Source organism: Lucilia sericata, unplaced genomic scaffold (genome assembly GCF_015586225.1).
Source record: "Lucilia sericata isolate MDLA Ls3-8-SP2 unplaced genomic scaffold, ASM1558622v1 Contig001962F_arrow, whole genome shotgun sequence".
Classification (NCBI taxonomy): Eukaryota; Metazoa; Arthropoda; class Insecta; order Diptera; family Calliphoridae; genus Lucilia; species Lucilia sericata.
Window position 1 is genome coordinate 29,866 of NW_023995836.1, and position 7,872 is coordinate 37,737.

The following is a 7,872-nucleotide window of genomic DNA, read 5'->3' on the forward strand; positions in this document are numbered from 1 at the left end:
TGAACTAGAAGAACTGAACTAGAACTGAACTAGAACTGAACTAGAACTGAACTAGAACTGAACTAGAATGAACTAGAACTGAACTAGAACTGAACTAGAACTGAACTAGAACTGAACTAGAACTGAACTAGAACTGAACTAGAAATGAACTAGAACTGAACTAGAACTGAACTAGAACTGAACTAGAACTGAACTAGAACTGAACTGACTAGAAACTAGAACTGAAATAGAACTGAACTAGAACTGAACTAGAACTGAACTAGAACTGAACTAGAACTGAACTAGAACTGAACTAGAACTGAACTAGAACTGAACTAGAACTGAACTAGAACTGAACTAGAACTGAACTAGAACTGAACTAGAACTGAACTAGAACTGAACTAGAACTGAACTAGAACTGAACTGAACTGAACAACTGAACTAGAACTGAACTAGAACTGAACTAGAACTAAACGAACTGAACATAGAACTGAAATAGAACTGAACTAGAACTGAACGTTTCGAGTTTTGACTCAAATTCGTTTAGACATTTTATCGGTGTAACATGTTTAAATATTGACAATATAATCCAAATTCTAAGAACTACTTCACCCTGTACGTCTGATTAACTGACTGCTTTGTGACGTAGTTACTAAACGGTTTAATGAGTTTCATTTTGAAATTCATGGATATTATTTTTGTCTGTTTACTACACCGTAGTATTTAGTATGATGATGATATCCAGCAGTCTGTGACGTTTTATTTTTTATTCCTTTACAATGACTAAACGTCGTTTAACTGAACCCCTACCCATGTCTTTTGTTTTGCTGCAGCAAATCAATAAATTAAAATCAATCATGGAAACCTGTTGTGTCATTAAATTGTTGTTTGTTTGTTACTTTCATTGTATTACGTACTATTTTAGGCCTGTTTTGCTGTGGTATGGTCTCGCTTAATTAAATTCATTTATGCAAATTGCAAAATTTTATAGAGTAATTTAGTGTGTATATGTGTGTATGCCGATAATGTCAATGTGTTAGTAAGCAAGTTAATAATTTGTTGTATAGTGTAGTTATAGTCGGTACTATTTTAGCCCTGCATTTCGGTGACACTATCGCGAAGTGATATTCATACTACAAGGTGGTTAAATTCTATTGGTGAACTTCCTTTAATCGAAGTGATTCCAAATGGAGAAATTTCTTTTCGGAAAGTATCTCCAACTGTAGCTACTGTTGCTGAAAATGGATACATTGATATCTTGCACATTGTTGAGATATCGAAAGATATAATGACAATTAAATCACTACTGAAAGGTCTATAGGTCTTTTCGTCTCTTAGTGTGTATGTAGTTTTATTGTTTTTTACGCATTAAGGCCACACCTTCAATTTAAATAGTTTTTTTAACCCGTCATTACAATTACCATTGCACTGTAAACTTAGTATTAGAATTACTTTATAATCAAAGACAATGACATTATTTTCCTAATGCCAATACATTTGTATTTGTAAATGTCAATGAATACATGTGAACAGAAAAATAGTAGTGAAATTTTGTACCCACGTCCAAAGAGATAGGGTCTGATAAGTTTTATGACTGTTTTGTAAGTTTACCCATGTATTCACTGCATGTATTTTCTTTAGTTCTTTGATTTTAAAATATGGAAGTGTGCAAACTGTTCAAAATAATTAGTTTTCCCAACCCTAATTTTCTCTTCACAAGTGTTGATTATCATAAATCATTGTGTGAGTATGTATCTGTTAGTTCTTCTTATTAAGTATTTATTTAGTTGTCTATGTCTTTTTGTTTTTTTTATTTATATTTATACATATTTATTTTTTATTATATACAATACAATGCACACATACTGATTCATTTATTTATATACACATACGTCTATATTTGCTGTTGACTTAAATTATGACGCAATTTTGAAAATAAATACAATGGATTGATCATCGCCATCATCATAATCATTATCAACAAACGCTGTTTGCATTCGAAGGAATACAAAGAAAAATATGACAATGTTGTGAAATAAAATATTCAAACTGCGTGGGGAAAATGAGAGTGAACAAAATATATGTATATGTATTTGTAAATAGAAAGAATTTAAGAATCAGCTGCTTTAAAACTATATGATTTTTAAAGAACTTCATACACTTTGAAACATATTTAGTATTACTTTTAAATGATTAGATTAGACTATTCAATACTATAGGGTCTTCAGTAGACCAGTATACAGATTAATCAATAGACTAATTCACAAGCGACTTATACATTGAAAATACAATAATAAGTAAGTACTATTTTAATATTCCATACGTGTCATAGACTCATCATATTTCTCAATATTGCACAATCGACACTTCGATTCTTTATACCAGTTCTAAGTGTTTTGTGACTGAAGCAACTTCACTTGCAATATTTTTAATTTTTACTCTCTTTTAAGGCAAAGTTTCAAAATGATGAAATAGAAAACAATTTAAAAATTTAAAAGTTCATCCCAGGCGTATGATTGATGTTTAACTATTTCTTAAAAATAGTACGTAGCTATTTGCAAATAGACAAAAAACATAAATATTTGCAAATAGACAAGCATAAATCATTTCACAAGTCTATAGTCTAGTCTTAGTCTATAGTCTAGTCTATAGTCTAGTTCTATAGTCTAGTCTATAGTCTAGTCTATAGTCTAGTCTATAGTCTAGTCTATAGTCTAGTCTATAGTCTAGTCTATAGTCTAGTCTATAGTCTAGTCTATAGTCTAGTCTATAGTCTAGTCTATATCTAGTCTATAGTCTAGTCTATGTCTAGTCTATAGTCTAGTCTATAGTCTAGTCTATAGTCTAGTCTATAGTCTAGTCTATAGTCTAGTCTATAGTCTAGTCTATAGTCTAGTCTATAGTCTAGTCTATAGTCTAGTCTATAGTCTAGTCTATAGTCTAGTCTATAGTCTAGTCTATAGTCTAGTCTATAGTCTAGTCTATAGTCTAGTCTATAGTCTAGTCTATAGTCTAGTCTATAGTCTAGTCTATAGTCTAGTCTATAGTCTAGTCTATAGTCTAGTCTATAGTCTAGTCTATAGTCTAGTCTATAGTCTAGTCTATAGTCTAGTCTATAGTCTAGTCTATAGTCTAGTCTATAGTCTAGTCTATAGTCTAGTCTATAGTCTAGTCTATAGTCTAGTCTATAGTCTAGTCTATAGTCTAGTCTATAGTCTAGTCTATAGTCTAGTCTATAGTCTAGTCTATAGTCTAGTCTATAGTCTAGTCTATAGTCTAGTCTATAGTCTAGTCTATAGTCTAGTCTATAGTCTAGTCTATAGTCTAGTCTATAGTCTAGTCTATAGTCTAGTCTATAGTCTAGTCTATAGTCTAGTCTATAGTCTAGTCTATAGTCTAGTCTATAGTCTAGTCTATAGTCTAGTCTATAGTCTAGTCTATAGTCTAGTCTATAGTCTAGTCTATAGTCTAGTCTATAGTCTAGTCTATAGTCTAGTCTATAGTCTAGTCTATAGTCTAGTCTATAGTCTAGTCTATAGTCTAGTCTATAGTCTAGTCTATAGTCTAGTCTATAGTCTAGTCTATAGTCTAGTCTATAGTCTAGTCTATAGTCTAGTCTATAGTCTAGTCTATAGTCTAGTCTATAGTCTAGTCTATAGTCTAGTCTATAGTCTAGTCTATAGTCTAGTCTATTCTCTATAGTCTAGTCTATAGTCTAGTCTATAGTCTAGTCTATAGTCTAGTCTATAGTCTAGTCTATAGTCTAGTCTATAGTCTAGTCTATAGTCTAGTCTATAGTCTAGTCTATAGTCTAGTCTATAGTCTAGTCTATAGTCTAGTCTATAGTCTAGTCTATAGTCTAGTCTATAGTCTAGTCTATAGTCTAGTCTATAGTCTAGTCATATCTAGTCTATAGTCTAGTCTATAGTCTAGTCTATAGTCTATCTATAGTCTAGTCTATAGTCTAGTCTATAGTCTAGTCTATAGTCTAGTCTATAGTCTAGTCTATAGTCTAGTATAGTCTAGTCTATAGTCTAGTCTATAGTCTAGTCTATAGTCTAGTCTATAGTCTAGTCTATAGTCTAGTCTATAGTCTAGTCTATAGTCTAGTCTATAGTCTAGTCTATAGTCTAGTCTATAGTCTAGTCTATAGTCTAGTCTATAGTCTAGTCTATAGTCTAGTCTATAGTCTAGTCTATAGTCTAGTCTATAGTCTAGTCTTAGTCTATAGTCTATAGTCTAGTCTAGTCTATAGTCTAGTCTATAGTCTATAGTCTAGTCTATAGTCTAGTCTATAGTCTAGTCTATAGTCTAGTCTATAGTCTAGTCTATAGTCTAGTCTATAGTCTAGTCTATAGTCTAGTCTATAGTCTAGTCTATAGTCTAGTCTATAGTCTAGTCTATAGTCTAGTCTATAGTCTAGTCTATAGTCTAGTCTATAGTCTAGTCTATAGTCTAGTCTATAGTCTAGTCTATAGTCTAGTCTATAGTCTAGTCTATAGTCTAGTCTATAGTCTAGTCTATAGTCTAGTCTATAGTCTAGTCTATAGTCTAGTCTATAGTCTAGTCTATAGTCTAGTCTATAGTCTAGTCTATAGTCTAGTCTATAGTCTAGTCTATAGTCTAGTCTATAGTCTAGTCTATAGTCTAGTCTATAGTCTAGTCTATAGTCTAGTCTATAGTCTAGTCTATAGTCTAGTCTATAGTCTAGTCTATAGTCTAGTCTATAGTCTAGTCTATCTAGTCTATAGTCTAGTCTATAGTCTAGTCTATAGTCTAGTCTATAGTCTAGTCATAGTCTAGTCTATCTAGTCTATAGTCTAGTCTATAGTCTAGTCTATAGTCTAGTCTATAGTCTAGTCTATAGTCTAGTCTATAGTCTAGTCTATAGTCTAGTCTATAGTCTAGTCTATAGTCTAGTCTATAGTCTAGTCTATAGTCTAGTCTATAGTCTAGTCTATAGTCTAGTCTATAGTCTAGTCTATAGTCTAGTCTATAGTCTAGTCTATAGTCTAGTCTATAGTCTAGTCTATAGTCTAGTCTAGTCTATAGTCTAGTCTAGTCGAATTAGGAAATTGCCAGATTGTCAGTCAGATGCCGTGCTCCATGGCGCATACTTTATACAGAAAACTATTTCAAATGTTCAAAATTTCATCTAGACGTATGATTGATTTTTAACTCTTTCTTAAGATATTACACAAGAAATAGAAATATTTACATTTTACTTACAATTATTATATTTCTTGTGTTGTTTATATGTTTTGTAAACAGCGTTGTGTAAATATTCGTTGTTATTTTTTTTTTTGTCAAATAATCCTTAATTTGGTTGTTGTAGTAGTAGTAGTAGTTGTTGGTTTTTTGTTTAATTGTGTAAGGTTAGTGATTTATGTACTTATTTATATAAATTTATTTTGGGGAAAATATTTAATAATATTTACTTGTTTTTGGATTATGTTTAATTTTTATTTGTTTATATATTTATATGTATGTAAGTAAGTATGTTTGTTTGTTAATTAGTTATAAATTAATGAAACATGTTGCATACAATGGTTATTAGTAATTTTGTTGCTCTTTTTTGTTATAGATAAAGATGTTGTTGTTGTTGTTTTTGTTTGTGGTATAGCAATTTACTCAAGCAGTTGTGGTATTGGAGGTTGAGAGGGAGGGCGGCAAGAGAGCAGAAATTTATGAGGAGCAGTTTTTTTGTTATTATTTTTTTTATTATTATTTTTATTATTTGTAGTATTTGATGTTAAAAAGGTTTAAGTATTATTAGCTTTTGTTGTTTTTTTTTAAAGCTTTTAACTTGAATGATGACTTTTGAACATTAATAACAAATGATATGAACCACGAATATGAACAAAAATTTAAACATTTAGTATAGACGAACAGGAAATTCACCTCTTGTTAATAAGGAGTTATGGTTAATTTAGGAATAGAACCAGAGCATTCGATTATAAAGAGAGATAGAGAGCGTTTAATGTTTAACAGAGAGTAGAGGAATTTAATGATTTTCTTTTTTTTTTTTTTTTGTTTTTTGGGGGGTTATTTTTTTAATAATTTATGGGGGATTTTTTTCTTTTGTTTAAATTTTTTCTAGGTTTAATTTATAGAGGCACGTTTTAATTTTCTTTTTTCATTTAAATATTTAATAATAATTATTTAATTAAATAAATTATTTACACTTTTTACAATTACTTTAGATATTTGCTTTATTTTACAAAAAAAAGGTTTTCTGTTGTGAAGAAATTTTTGGCCACTTTTTTTTACAAAATTTCCCTTTTTTCCAAGAAAAGAAAACAGGTGAAATTTAAGGATTTTCTTATGTTCTTGTCAAATCAGAGAGAGAGAGAGCGAAACTTATACATTCCTGTTATCCCGTTTTTATAACATCTAAGTTGAGAATATAGCAGAGAGCTTGTGGTAAAGAGAGGGAGAGTTAAGTTTTAAAGCTTAAACTTTAGTTAATTATAACTCCAAAATAAATGTTTAATGTTTATTAAACAATTCTGAAAAGAATTCTATAATTATTTTCTTTTCCTTTTAATTATTTGTTTATTTTGTTATTAGTATATCTGTGTTAGAGAGTGTAAGTGGTAAAAGTTAACGGGTCGGTAGTGGTAGTGGTGAATTTATTTCAAGAGTAACTTTTAACAGTTAGTTGAACTCTTTTGCTTATTAAACTTGTTATTATGATTATTTGGTATATGTTGTTTTATTGTTGTTGTTGTTGTTGTTTTAATCAAAATCTCTTCACACTTTCTTTGCACTATTGTTGTTGCTGTTGTTGTTATTTTTCAATTTCTTTCGTTTCATTTAGAATGTGTTGTTAATATTTGTTTTTTTCTTTTTTCCTTTTTCTATATTTTTGTTCGTTCTATTCTATTTGTTTTGTATGGTGAATTTCCAAGAGCTCTTCTGTATATGAAAAAAACACACTTTTTTTTGCGTTTTCCTCTGATTAATTGCCCTTTTACTGCCTGGTTACATATATTCCTCGAATTGCTTATTCTTCTTCTTGTTCATGGTTATACACAGCTATTTACATGGAGAATTTTTTTTCTGCTTGATTTTCTTTTCATATGCTAAAGATTTTAAAAAAATTTTCACATTTTCCCTTAAAATAATATTGAATATTAAATTTTTAAATTCACTTTTAGTTTTAAATTAGCTTTTATTCCAAAACACCTTTAAATTTTTCCTCTTTTTTACATTTTTCTTCTTAATGTATACAGAAATTTTCCGTTTTTCTTTTCAGCTAGTGTGAAAAAATCACTTTTTGCATATTTAATCATTTTGCTTTTCACTTAAAGATTTCTTTTAAATAAATTTTCTTTGTTTTCCTAAAAATTTTTTCTATTTAAATAGTTTATGTATGAAAAAAAGTTTATCTACATTTATATATATAATTTTTTTTTGTACACTTTGTTCCTTGAAGTTTCTTTCTTTTTTTATATTTTTTGTTATATACTGAAAGTTTCTTTTTTTTTAACTCAGTATATATATATGTTTGTGTATATATATATATATATGTATTTTTTCTTCAAGTTTGTCTTAATTTGTTTTTTGTTACGCGCTCTACGACGACGACGACGGCGACACCACTACACGACAACGACTACTAGTTCATCTGTAGAGGAGCTGTTAACTTTAAGTATCAGCAGCTCCTAAATGTCTAAAGGAATTCACCATGTTAGTTAGTGGTGAATTTTGCGAATGACAATATGTTCCCGTTTTTTCTTTATTTCGTTTTCCTTTTTTGCTTGTCATTCGTTTATTTCGTTTTTGTTAATGTATGCTGTCAGTTTGTAAATATAGCGGTTTTATTTTTTAAATTTATCGTACTATTTCAAAAGCTTTTGTCATTCTACTACTTCATAGAATGGTTAGTTT

The 7,872-nt window shown here is 29.5% G+C and overlaps 1 long non-coding RNA gene across 1 annotated transcript in view; it reads right to left on the reverse strand.

Annotated features, from left to right (window-relative positions):
* Positions 1-7,590, reverse strand: part of LOC119613074 — a 29,850-nt gene extending 22,260 nt beyond the window's left edge. Inside the window, exons 1-2 of the long non-coding RNA XR_005232203.1 lie at positions 7,553-7,590; positions 5,209-7,322 (exon numbers count right to left, since the gene is read on the reverse strand). This is a non-coding gene — a long non-coding RNA (uncharacterized LOC119613074). The remainder of the gene's footprint in view (positions 1-5,208; positions 7,323-7,552) is intronic.
* Positions 7,591-7,872: the final 282 nt, after the last annotated feature.